Source organism: Zonotrichia albicollis, chromosome 3 (genome assembly GCF_047830755.1).
Source record: "Zonotrichia albicollis isolate bZonAlb1 chromosome 3, bZonAlb1.hap1, whole genome shotgun sequence".
NCBI lineage: Eukaryota > Metazoa > Chordata > Aves > Passeriformes > Passerellidae > Zonotrichia > Zonotrichia albicollis.
Window position 1 is genome coordinate 112,818,162 of NC_133821.1, and position 14,742 is coordinate 112,832,903.

The following is a 14,742-nucleotide window of genomic DNA, read 5'->3' on the forward strand; positions in this document are numbered from 1 at the left end:
TAAAAAAAAAAAAAAAAGTCTTTTTGAAGTCTTTAGTTAGAAAAGTGTAGTAGTTGTTCTGTGCTTTAATCCTTGTACCTGCACATCTCCTCAACAGTTCACCCCACCTATATGGATTAAACTTCTGCTGCATTTTAAAATCAACAAACCAAAATATTTCCCACCTCTGTGTCGTTCTTTTTTACCCCCAACTCAGAAATGGATCAAGACCATGGGGTAAATAAAAGAGAAAGCAAATAGTAACTTGTTTTCCAGTACATACTCCTGTAGATTTTGTAAGTACATAGAAAAAATACCTATAATTGCGATATATTTTTTCTTAAATGTCTAAGACATCTGATTGCTCTTCCATTGAGACAAGATGTAGGAGGACTGGTCTTCCTGCTGAAGCACCCACTGACCCTTCCTTCCCTTGCTTAAAAAACTTGTTCTTTCTTTTCCATGTGCTCTTCTGTCCCATGATGTAGTTGGATGTTGATTTTCTATTGCAGAAAACGGAACAGAGCTCAGTGTGGCAGACATTGTCCTGGTTTCTAGAGAGCTTTATCTCCTCCATTAGGGGACATAAAAAAGGGATGCTGAAAATTTCTAATTCTACGGTAGCTGTAATGTTTCCTTAAATTTATACAGATTTTGAGGTGGTTGTTAGTTTAAATGGCTTTGGCCTTATTAGAATATAATGAATTTTCAAGGTTAGTACTGTATCATGTAGGTAGTAATAATAAATAATTTCCTTGTCAGCAGGGAGTCAATGAATATTTTGGGACTCCATCTGCAGACTATTTGGCTAGCAGGAATGCACTCTACATATACTTTGCTATTGATGTGCCTGTAAAACTCCTGTTAATTATAATGGGGATTTATAAATGGACATCAAAGACCAGTTTGTGAGCTCTCTGAAGCCCTGATCCTGCAAAGGCTTATAAATGTGTTTAATTTTCACACTGTTAGTAGTACAGTTGAAATCAATGTGACTTAATATTAGCTACATGTGGAGTGTTTGTAGGATTGGGGACTGGTAGTGATTTTATACAGAATTTACTTAACTGGCTCCACTGAGTTTACTTGTTGTGATTTGCATTAAAGTCAGAAAATTATGATCTGAAGGGGGCACACAATTCTAATTCTAAATAGATTTGAGATCACTGAAAAGATTTACATTTTAAAAAAAGACTTTTGGACAGCAGAACTATTTTAGAGGGGTAATTGGGCCATGTATAACACAAACTTAAGTTATGCAAGAATGGAATAATTTACAAAATTTACTTATGTTCTTACAGAAAGGTCACAAAAATATTAATTTGAAACATCTTGGTTCTTTTCACAGGTGTTACCCAAAGTTCTTTTTATTTTTTCGAGTTGAAATATAGTCCTAGATTTAGTAAATCTGATCCTGTGGAATGCATTCTGTGTTACAGGCATTTTACACAACAGAATTTCAACAAGACTTATTTAGTTAGGAGAGTCAATAAAAAGATCAGATCTGACCTTTTTGATATGACCACTGCTTGCTACCATGCCTCTCTAATGAGCAGAAGGTATTAAATAAGTACCTGCATCAGAGAACATTGGGGGCAACAACAGGGAAACTTTTTTACTTAAGAGCCCCTGCCAATCTACCTTAATGAAAAAGAGAAATTTCCAGACAATTAAAAAAAAAAAAAAAAAAAAGAAGGTAAAAAGTGAAAAGAAAAATTAATAAAAGAAAATGCATGGGGTTGAGCAGAAGTATTCCTCTGCATCTTACATTTTAAAGTCAGGGACTTCAAAAAATTAAACCTCTTCTCATATCATAGGATGCATGGGGGAGAAATCTGAGTGGGCTTCAATTTCTCAAACAGTGGAGGCAAGGCGTCCCTTTGTCCTTGCTCGGTTAGTGCATCCCTGTGCTATTTGTCTTTGTCAGACTTATGCATTTGAGTACCTGCACTCCCAAGTCCCAGTTTGGGCTCTGCTCCTGTGCTAAATGGATGCGCTGTAGGATATTGACTACTGCGAGTTTGACAAGGCTGCCCTTTTGACAAGGTGAAAGAGGTCATTATATTCACCTCTGGGATGCAGCCAATATAAATCTCATCCTTAAGGAGACGCAGCGTGTTCAGAAGCTGAGCCACAAGTCCAACAGCCTCCTGGATTCTGCCTAAGCAACATAGCTCTTAAAAATTATTAAAATGTAGTCAGGGTCACCCAAGTATGATAGGAAACAATCAATACTGTTTATTGTTCTCTGTGGTATAATGTGTGTATCTAGGACAAATACAGGAGATGTATCTTGGGGCTTTCTGTGACAAACAAGTGTTGCTGTTTGAGGGGAAAAGCATGAGTGCCAGAATGTCAGCCCATCCACAGGGGAGATGAAAACATATGCAAATGAGCAAACCTCCACAAACCAGTGCATTTCTTAATCTTCTTCATCTGTCCCACCCCTTTTTATGGTTAAGTGAGTTACTGCAGCCCTAAAGCTGCAGAAATCCTAGCACAGTTGCCACTAGAGACTGGGGCTGAATCCCAATGAGTGGAAAGCACTGATTAAATGACAGAACAGTCTTTTCCATTCCAGTAACTCCAGTGGTCAGGCATTGTGAGAGCAAGGACTTTGAATGTCATTGAGCTAAAGGAGCTTTTATACTCATTACCATTCTTTGCATATTCAGCCACAAGGTGTGCCCTGGGCTTCGTGGCCTCCTTAATGCTCTCTTCAGGCTCACAAAATTCAGAGAATCTCACTAAAGAATCCCATATGGTGCCAAGGAACTTGGCCCACTTTTACAGACTGCTGGCAACTGAAGATCTGCTACAAGGAAACAATTTTGATGCCCAAAGGACAAAGCTGGCTCAAACACAGCAAACCATATATTATCACTACTAAATCTTTATGTTGCAAAAAGCTCAGAAATACAGATAAATATCTACTTACAGAACCATAGAACCTCTGAAATATTTGCCAAACAAATACTAAACTTTAAGAAGCTTCTTTACCTACCTGATATTTACTATTTAATAATTTTCTGCATTAGAAAAAACATAATCCAAACTAACTATGAAAGTGCTTAAATTGTTATTTATATCATGCATCTCTCATAAGCCCTCAGAAAATTGACTGTTTTTGTGAGAGGCTGTATATCTGTGATTAAGACTCCTAAAATCTTCAATATATATTTATTATCAGAGATGTCTATTGTCTTACGTTTGTGGTTATCTTGCCTATGTGGCTATTTTTGGCAAATTGTGGCACATAATCTATTTGTAATATCTCTACATTAATTCTAAATAATCACTACATAAAAGTTGGATGAATTATATTCTGAAGCAAATGCAGGTCTGCCAAAGAACTGATCTTTATGACACCTAATATAGTCTACACCACAAAATGGGGTGCAGTCTCCAATGAAGGAAAAGTCTTTGAGCATGGCCCTACTGAAAGAAAATGTCAAATTCCAAAGCTTCTTTTTAACACAAATTATCCTTTCTTAAGAAATTGATGGCAAATTTTTCTGCTAGCAGTTTCTCACATATCTCTCCCTTGTTTTAAAGGCACATCTGATGTGGAAGCCTGCTGTTGGCACTCTGCATAGCAATGAATTGATGGTTGTCTGTGCAGGATGCTGACTAGCCATACATTTGTCATGTGTAGGAAGGTATATTCTTGCCTTTCAATCAATCCCTAATAATTTTATTTTCAAGATCTTTTCCTTTTTATTTCCCTCATATTTCATGTGAACATCTGTCTTAACCTAAATCTCTAATCTTTTCGTATGCATAGGAATTGACAGCCATTTGTAAGAAACACACATATTTAAAATGTCCTCTATATTTCTGCCTGTTTTGAAACTGCTTTCCTGAAAGGCTCTATGCAGGCTGCTGTCAGAACATCTTTCCTCAGATTGTTTAGTATTCAGTTCACTGCTTGTTGGCTTAATCCTCTTCACTCTCTTCTATTAAAAAGGGGATTAAGCATTTCTAAAAATAAAAATAAATGTTGAAAAGTTTGAAAAGGTGATGCAAGTAACTGTGAGTGACTAGCAGTTGAAAGAGTTCAAACATTCTCTAATTAAACACCAGTGCCAAGGAATGTTAAATGATCCTAGGAGTCGAACTCTTCTGGGGCTTGTAAGTACTCATTGATACTGCCAGCCTGCAGAATGGCACTGGAAGAGCAGCTCTGTCCCTAAATTCTGACAGAAAGAAGGTGGGAAAGCTAGACAATAATTGAAAAGTGACTCACTGGAAGATGGACAGAGTATGAGGTTGAAAGTTTATGGAGTTGAAAGTTTGAACCCATTCTCCTTCCTTTAACTTGTCAAAATAACCCCTCTAACGTATTGCTCTGAGCTTATTCACTTCTGATCCAAATGGAAACCAAGCTGCCCAGCAGAAAATTCTGGTAAAATTAAAACTTTATCTGCCCACTACAAATGAACTTTTTTCAGACCATAATCCTTATTTCTGCCCTCAACTTTGTTTGAAACATATTTACTATCAATCCCCAGAGAAAGTGGAAGCTTAGGGTATTGGGTTGTTAGAAAACTTTTAGAGATGTTGGTAGACATCTCTTCTTCCCAGCAGATATTGGAAGCTAGTGCTTTTAACGGAACTATAATTGCTCTTACACTGCACTCCCAAGTTCTTGAGTTACACATACTCTTCTAACTCAGAAAACCTTGTCTCACAGGGGGAAACTGAGGCAAGAGAAGTGATGACCCAACATATGGGGATTTTAGCCAGTTCCAGCTGTTTGTTTCAGTTACACCTCTGCCTTTTTCTGCAATTTACCCTCATTGGTGTTGAGATGAAACAAGGTTTCAGGCCCTCTAGTAAATTATGCATGTTTTTATTTGAGCTATGTTTTTACATAGATAGAAAAATAGATAACAAACAAAAATAGTTAAACTGAAAATTAGCAATATGAAGAAATCCCCATCCACTTCTTAGCAGTAGGGAGCACTTTTCTGTTCTTTTATCAGAAGAATACAGAATTTATTATGTGCATTTTTTAGAGATGGAGAACACTCTTTAATGCATAAATATAATGCAGAATAAGGATTACTAAAGATTATGAGAAAGTATACAATGAGAAGATGAAGGCTTAAAATTGTATGCTGGTGAAGTCTAAAAGTCAGTGCAAGAGGTACACTGGAATCATTTAAGACCCTTAGCTGAAGCTTAAAGAATAATATAAAGCATCTTTTAGAGGTAATTTTAAACTATATTCCTAAAAACAAATTATTTAAAGCTATGTGACTTCAGAGAAGCATCAGTTAGAGAGAAGCTAAAAAGGTCTAACAAAAACAGGGATGCTCTAAAAAAGGAGAATGTGGGAAAGAAGAAGTATGTAGATAAGGCTAGTAAGGTTACTAAAAAAGGTTACTAAGGTGAGGTTACTAAAAAAGCCATGATCTGTCTGATCTGGAGTTTCTAGAGAAGCTGATCTACAGCCTGATTTTTAAGACAATGTGATAGAAGTTACAATGAGAATTTTCAATGGCATTTGAGAAAGTTCATAATCTGTACCTTAATTTTTCTACAAAACATACCACTGTTTGATGAAAATTGTTTTTTCAGAAAATGCACTTATAACTCAATTAGTGCCATTTCCTTTGTTAACAACAGCCAAATTTTGAAATTCCCAGTTTTGTTGTGAAAATCTATACTCTTTGTCCAATCTTATCCCACCACCCTAGGATAAACAAATTCATCTGTTAAATTGAGTCTTTTTCTGTGATAATTTCGAAAAGAGAGAATTTATCCAGTGTCCTACTTGGTGCCCATATTTAAGCTAAATCATGAGCACATAAATCAGAATCCCAAGTAACAGCCGTTCAGCTGACAGATCAGGTAGGAGGGAACGCTTAGTCACAGTGATTAATAGGTCTTTTCAGGAAGCACTTAGATACCATGGTGATGGGTGTTACAGCAAATCCTCAGATAGTCCTTGATGACTTCATATGGTCTAATTCCTTTTTGACAGTAAAAGGAGGGTAAAAATTAGACTTCTAAATTGCCTGTTTGATATTCACATGGAAATAGACTGAACAAACTACCATGACTACAGGGGTCTAGGTTGAGACTGTCATTTTCAAGGACACTTGAAAGGACAGCTTCTAATTTCCTCAGATGTTTTTGGAACTCTTGCTGAAGGTCTCATCTTGCAAGCTGTTATTCACAACTGCACATAGGTAAATCCCCTCAAATTTTTTTTGTAGTTTATTGCGCAATCATTAAGCTTTTATAGATTGAGGCTTAAAACAATAATAATTAAAATGCCCTGGTTACAATCCTTCGGCAAAGAGGGAAATGTGCAGGGTTTTGGATCCAAAAGGTGCCTATGCCTACAGGGAGTCCAATACCTGATTGCAGCCTGATAAAATCACCGTGGTCCCTGCGACTTCTTTTGCCTATGCCACAACTTCAGCCAAACCACTCTTGTTATTCTTATTGAAAGAATAATCAAAGACTGTGGGAAAGCAGTCATTACCTTAAGGGAGAGTTACAGCTGCTATTCCTCCCATCCCTCAGCAACAGGGAATGCTTCTCATTTTCAGCACTGGTGAATATATTTAGTGCCCCAGAAATCTCCTTCCACTTTTCACTTTACAATGGAAAGAGCAACTAATTCTAGCCCTTCCTCTCAAAGGCAGAATAATTGTTTCCTATACAGAACTCCTGATGCTTAAAATTTTCTGGATCACCACACTGGCTAAAACAATACCTGCCATTTCCACTTTGAAATTATTCTGTCATCACATTTTTTGTATAAATTTGCTTAAAAAGAAACCCTATTAAGAAAAGAAATATTTTTAAAAGGCTATATTGAAAAGAATATTAATAAGACTATTGATTAGAGAGATAAAGAAATAAACTGATTTTTTAAAATAAGTTTTCTAAACAAATTAGAAAACTAAAAGCCTACTGACATTTTGCCTTTCAATTTTAAAAACTGATTCATTTCTTTGGACACATGGCATTGTAGACCTGATAGTGAGATATAATAAATTTTTTTTTTTTACACAGAAGTTAGTGTAATTGTTGATTATCATCAGCAGTGGGTCTAACATTTACATCTTAGCTACTCTATAGTAATTACTCTAGCAACACTTGTACAGAGAACCAACACAACCCTCCAATTTTATCAGAAAGAAAAAGGAGTTACTAAGACTTTTCTTGTGTTTACAGAGGCTTTGTGTGAAATAGAGTGCAAACTCTAAGTAACTTATCATGTATGTTATAACATTCCTGTGTCCTGACAGACCCATCCATTTCCAAGGATATTTGAATGCTGGTGTGTTTGTTCTGAAGGGTCAGATTGCATAGTGAAGAATGCAATGAAGAATCCCCTCTTCATCCCTTCAAGTGAGAACTTCGAAAGCTTCCAAACACCAGAAATTTTACTGGGGGGCCATATCCTTTGTGCTAGCGCCTCGTGTTCCTCTCTAGATGGAAATTATGATCTTAATCTCAGAAGTCTTTTCCAACCTAAATGATTCTGTGAAATAAATAGTTGCTTATTCAACAAACAGGACTCACAGGCTTTTGGAGATCACATATTTTGAATATATTTGGTCACTCATTCATTTGTTAAATACATTCCCTTCAAACTTCTATCTTTCAATGTATTCTATTTTAATCTGCGCTTGGCAGGAGCAGCTTTTCAAAATAGTGAAATGCTTGAGACCAGTCCTGTCCTTAGGGCTCCTCAACTTAAGAAGAGTGGAGCTGCTTATCACCACTGGAAAGCACAACTGTATGAGAAACTTTTTTTCATAAGGGCCGAAATTTTCCATTTCTGTGAAATTATGCATTCCTTTAGGAAGAGAAATTTAATGTTCAACTCTTACCATGATTTTATGCCTCTGGTTAGAAATGTTCTCTGGAGGTCATTGGTTCCAACTCTCCATCCCTAGGCTGAAACAATTATATCTTTAGCACTGACAGGGGTCTGTCTAGCCTGTTCCCTAGTCCACAGTTTATGCAGACTCTTACCACTTTCATTATCAGTCTATTCAGTGATTTGCTATTTTTAAAGTCAGAAAGTTTTCCTTATGTCACACAAGGCTCTTAAGCTGCAATTTCAGTTCATGTCTTCTTGACCTGTCCTCCACACAGATAGAAAGCAGATTGGTTTTTTTCACTTTGCAGGAGCCTTTTACATATTTCAGAAGTGGTATAATGTTTCTTTTCTGTCTCCCTGTCTAGACTAAAAAAACATAGTTCTTTCAAACCTTCTTCACAGGTCATGGGAGTAGGGTTTGATATTATTTCTGATTATTTATTACATGGGGTCATGTAGTTTGATGACTCTGGAACACCCAGCAGAAGCTGTACTAGCAGTAGAAGAAGGAAAATATTGCTACCTATATTTCATGTTTGGTTAATGCATTTCACTGTGCTGTTCTAAACTATTAAAACTACAAAACATATTTGATGTATGTTCTGCTAATGTTCCCCAGCTCCATTTTTACAGTTAGTTAGTCAGCTGGATTAAGAAATATTCTAATCAAAAGGCAGAGTCTTGCATTTATGTTTATTGATTTTTTTCCTCCTTCCCAAATAATTATTCAATTTGACAAAATTGTTTTGATTTTGGAATCTGTCCTGCAATTTATGTTTACAACTTTGAAAATTATATGTTAAGTCAATTTAATAAATCTCATTTCTGCTTCCATTGTCTAATTTGCTGTGCATTGGAAAGTACTAGATCTCTGCTGAAGCATATCCTTCCATTTTACACTCTTAACTGTCTCTGCTTTCTATATAAGATTTACCATCATAACCTATACCAGGCTTATTCAAATACCACCATCTGCTATAAATTCTGCTATGAACAATTTATTTCTGACAGATCACTTGGGTCCTAGAAACATGTGAACACAAGATCACCACATTATTGAGGCTGAAAGGGACATCAGGAGGTCATTTAGCCCAGCCTCTGATCAAAGAGGGGAGGACAGTGAATTCAGACCTGGTTGCTTGGTTTCCACTGTCCATATGAGTCTGGAAAACTTCCAAACACAGGAATCCCACAGCCTCTCTGGGAATTCTGTTCCAGTGCTTAATTACCTTCATAGAGTAGATCCCTTTCCTTATATCCTCTCAAACTTGTCTTGTTTCAATTTATTATGATTGTGTATTTTTCTCCCTCTGTTCATGCTGTCAAGGAACTTGGCTCTATCTTATTGGTAGCCTCTTCTTATGTAATAGAAAGCTGCTACTTTCCCTCTCTATGCTGAACAAGCCTCACCTCCTCTCAGATTAAGCGCCCCACCCTCAACCATCTTGGTCACCTTCTGCTGGACTTTGGACTCTGCTGTACTCTTTCTACTTTACTATAGGATCATAGAGTCATAAAATATTCAGCATTAGAAAGGACCCACAAGGACCATAGAAATCCAGCCCTGGCCCTGCACAGGACCATTCCAACAATCACAAGCACCTGAAAGTGTTGTCCAAATGCTTTTAGATTCTGTCTGGCTTGATCCTCTGACCACTTCCCTGGGGAGCCTGTTCCAGTGCTCAGCCACCTTCTGCATGAAGAATCTTTCTCTAATATTCAACCTAAGCCTCCCTTGACACAATTTCATGCCATGCTGTCATTGGTCCTATAACTGGAAACTGGAGAGAAGAGATCAGTGCCTGCTCCTTTGCTTTCCCTTGTGAGGAGGATGTAAACTACGACAAGGTCTCCCCTCTGTCTCCTCTTCTCCATGCTGCACAAACCAAGTGGCCTCAGCCACATCTCATGGACCCTTTACCATCTTCTTTATAAACATTTCTTGTACCAAGGTCCTGAAAAACAATTGCAGATTTCCCGATGGACTCTTTCAATTGCTGAATAAAGGGCAATAATCTCTTCCCTCGATCTACTGGCTATGCTCTTTTTGCTTCAGCTCAGTATGCAATGAGGTTTTCTGCCAGGGCACAGAGATGACTCATATTTGGCCTACTGCCCACCGTGTCCTTTCAGCAGAACAGTGTTCTGGCAGTCAGTCTCTGGCCAAAGCCTGGCAGCAGGAGGTGAGTGTGCCTCAAGCACAGGACTTTGCAGCTTTCATAGCTGGATTTCATAAGGATTTTGTTATCCCACCACTCTAGATTTTCTAGATGCCTCTCCACTGCATATCAACTGCATGCCCTGTCTCAAAGTGATCTACAGACTTGATGAAGTGCGCTGGACCAGGAAGAAGTGGGAATTCTGGGATGCTGTGGTCAAACCAATGGGTGCTCAGATTTTGATATTGGCACTTGATGTGGCCAGTGGGGTTTGGACACACCTCTGAGAACACACAGGGGTTAAAAACCAGACCTGCAGCCCTCAGAGACTCTCTTTGGGACTTCCGTTGGGAAAGGCTTTGGATATCTCCCCCTGTCCCAGCTGCTGGCTGGGCGAGGGGAGGGAAAAGCCACGTGGCCATAAAGTAGGCCCAGCCCAAGGATGGAAGGGTGGAAGAGACCAAGAGACATCAGGCAGCCCCCCAAGGGAAGACAGAGAGAGAGGGAGAGCTGGCGTCTGAATTCGATAGCAGCGCTGGCCCAGGAGGAGAAGGGGGGGAGTGTGAGGGCAGCTGGGAGTGTCGGAGCTCTGGGACAGGCAGAGACTGAAATTTTTAACCCTTTTCGTGCATGATTGAGACCTTGCAAATGCTGATCCTCCTGTAGCTGAATGAGAAGAAAGATAAGAGATAAGATAAGAGGGAATGGGCCACGAGGGAAGTGCAGAAGACCCTTGAGTGGGGGGAGAGATGACGGAGCGGCCTTTTGGCTGGGCTTTTCTTGTATGGCCTTAGACTGAACCAGTTTTATTCCTGTGACATAGAGACTGCATTTAGGGGGAGGCAATGCCTCAGAACCAGGAGGGTTCAGTGTGGGTACCCCTCGGCCCCAGGCAGTGAAAAATTGGGGGGACAGATGTCCCGAAGGAGAGGGTATTCTCATGGGGGCACTGGCTTTGTGCCAGGCCTAAACCATGACATGGTATTTCATCTAGTCCTATAGGTCATTAATAAAGATAGTAAGCCTGACAAATTCCCTGTTTAGTCTCTGAGGAACTCTACCTGTAACCAGTCTCCATGTAGACTATGAACCACTACCTTTTGAGCATGATCATTCATCCAATTTTTCCTGGTAGTCCATTCATCTGGACCATAATTCCCCAACAAAGGCACTGTGGCAGATGAGATTCAAAGCCCTGCTAAATTCAAAAGAAGCATTTTCCATCACATCAGCAGATCCAGGAAACTCAACATAGAAGTAAATCGGGTTTATAAAGAATAGGTTACCTTTGACAAATACATACTGGTTATTCCAAATCACTAAAAATATTTTTAAGGGAACCTGTTCCTTGGAGAGCTCCCCTGATGATAAGAGAGACTGACTGACCTGTAGATCCTTTTTTGCTTTTTCAAAAGTGACTTCAACATTTGCCTTTCTCCAGTCCTATTATATTATTTTTGAAATCAAAAAATCAAAGCAATCTGTGAAAAATTAACACATTCAGATCTGGGATCTGGGGAAAAGTTTAGTTGATACAGTGGCATAAAAAATTTCTTGTTGGCACAGAAAAATTCTGGCTTGCTCTTGATTCTTTTCCTAACACTCTGTTTACTTTTCTTGACTGTTACTGCCTTTAGGTATTCATACAACTATCTGCGTAGTCCCAAGGATGCATTCTGCTACTTTAACAGGCTGCTCTGATTCCATCTATGAAAATCGGATTGATTTTGATATTGTACTTTGATTTACATTTATATTCACTGACTTCTGTTTGTCATTGGTGTCTCAAATATTTGATTGTGTGAGACTTCTTCAGTCCTCACAGCTGGTTTTCATTTGCACCAGATAACTTTGTTTAATTGCAGATATTGACTACTCACTATCAGTCTTTCTTTCTGGGTCTTTGGTTAAATTTTCTTTGGTCTAAACAAAGATTTCACAAAGATTCCTCTCAAAAATATCATATACTTTAACATCTGATATTTAATTTTTCTTATTTTTTTACTGCCTTTTAAACAGTTCCTCATTTGTATAGTAACTTTCCCTGGTCTCCCTCTTGCAGAGTAAAACTGATCAAAATATACTAAGAAATAGACTAATTTTGAATGGAAAGCAGAGAGTATTGCACATATGGAAAAAAGAAAAAAAATCCCACAGAATTTAGTTATATAATTAACCTACTTATAATTATAGGCTTTATAGAAACCCTTCTATAAGAAATACTTAAGAAATACTTTGGATTACAGGTGCAAATGTTCAAGTTACTAGATTTAAACTTTATTTAAACATAGGACAAATTTGTGTTCCTGAAATGTTATCTGATTATACCATTTCAGATTTTAAAAGGTAATGCAACTCCATACCTGCCCAAAATACTAAATTCAGAGTCCCAGATATGATATTGGATGAATTCTGATTTAGAGGTGAAAGCATTTTTTACTGAATCAATAATATCATCCTTTTTATATCACTTCATGATGAAGTAAATAAATTTTTTATTGACTTTAATTGGATTTCACCTCTAAATTGCTCATAGAAGCTTCCTAGCCATGTAACAAAAGCGGTTTCTGACCTTGTTTACCATGCTAGATATCATGAGATTTCAGTGCAAGGTGATATATCTTCAAATTTAAATTCAGTCACTGGATGTAGAAGGAACAAAGTGTTGCATTGACAAATGTAAGTAGGCAAAAAATGAGTGAACAAAATTGTAATAGAGAGCATAATGATGTTTTTTATTTCTGTCCTTGCTTTTCACTGTTGAAACCATACCTTAATCTTGAGATCTTTATTACTATAATTTAGTAATAAATCACCCAGAATCTATAATAGTAATAAATTTTCTGACATTTTCTTAATGTTGGTGATTCTTAACTATGGATATTGTTACAATTACATTTTAAGTCCTAGCTCTGAGGATTTTTACAGGACTCTCTTTCAACTTGAATGTGTCCGGTTTATCTCGGCTGTTTGAGGGGCCTGGAAAGGCCCGAGGTGGCCTTGGGACAGCCCGCGTATCGAAGGACGAGAAGAGGCTTCAGTTCTTCTTTCAGTTTTTATGTTTATTAATTGTTTATCTAAAAGATGTTCTTTCAGCCGAACAGAGATCTGCTCAGCAGCCAGCCATGAGCACACTGTCTGCCCTCCGGGGCAGCCACGTATCTTTATACCCATTGTTACGTGTACAATATTTATCATTTTTCCCCAATACCATTTATTCTTATTACTCGGTGCACTCTCAGTAATAACCAACCCAAAGGTGCCACCATCACCAAAGAAGATGGAGGAGAAGAAGAAGAAGAACAAGGACAGGACACACCCCAATTCCTCCATCTTACTCCTCTAAACCCCCCTGTACATAAATCCTAAACCCTGTGTCTCACCCTCTAATTAACTAATCCCTTCACCATTCACCCCGGTGAAGCCCTCATCCTTGTCGTCTCCTGTGTAGGACCAAAGTCCAGCCACCAGACACTTCTGGCAACATTCCAGGACTCCCGAGCCCCCCAAGGTGGTCTCGGTGGCTCAGCACCTCAGGACTGAGATCCTGAGATCCGACATCTCCCCCTTCTGTTTGCACCAAGAAAACCTCTTTTACAATCCGATTCATGGCACCTGGGACGACAAGGATGAGGATTAGGAGAACTATTAAAACATAAAATCCTACCCTTAAAATTTTTCTCCAAATGGGAGAAATGTCAAAGAAATCTACCCTTAAAATTCCTCTCCAAATGGGAGAGATGTCAAAGAAATCTACCAGCTGATCAATCCATGATCCTTTGTCAGTTTTTCTCTGTAATAGGTAAATTTGCCCCATTGCCTATTGCAATGGATGAAAAGGATGATGCACCTAAGCATCATGAAACTCATGACCTCACTTTTATGCAAAACCCTTGTTATGTTTTTCATTCAAGATCCCAAAGAGAAAACCCCCCAGAGTCTTTCGTTCTTATACAGAAATATTCAAGACCCCAAAGAGAAAACCCCCCAGAGTCTTTCGTTCCTCTTGTTTCTCTTCTGAGTAGTCCTTTGCAGTCTGAGTCCCGACTTTTGTCTGAGTATTCGTTTCTTCTTATATCTTGTTGAGGAAAATCACTGCATAGTTGCAGACTCGTTACGAGATGACACTGTGGCTCTACCGAACTGATCTGGCCTGTCGTGCACTTCGGTCATTCCCCCACGAGGTGGCGCTGTCACCGGCCTCCCTGGCTGGGGCGACTGCATGAACACAACTGCCTCCTGTTCGGCCGATTGTCGCTGTTTGCAAGCTCACTTGAGACCGGGGTTACCTGGCTTTTGATTCAACTGACAATAGGGTTAGAACACACACGCCTCCCCAGGAGGGAAGAAGGCTTGGACTCCACGAGGGTTTTTACCAAAGGCACCAAGTCTGGAGAGGGCCCCTCCTCGCCTGAGACGTCACCGTGGGTCTGGCCCGCCCCCGCCCGCGCTCTATTTTCCGCGCATGCGTGCTTTCCGAGCCGCCCTCTGTCTCTCCCGAGGTAATTTCTCCCTCTCCCTTTTTGTTCCACCTCTGAATTTTCCCCCCTCGGTCTGCCCCTGACTCTGTCTCCTCCTCCTCCGTCCCTGTGTCTATTTCCCCTTTTGCCGGTGCAAGCAGCCTCCCTCCCGCCGGCAACCGCGCGCGTTCCGCGATCCTGGCGGATTTGCGCATGGGTTCTAACGTCACAACCGTGCGCCTCCTATGTCTCCGCATGGCAGCTTTCTGGGGCTGCGCAAATCCCCCTTTTTTGC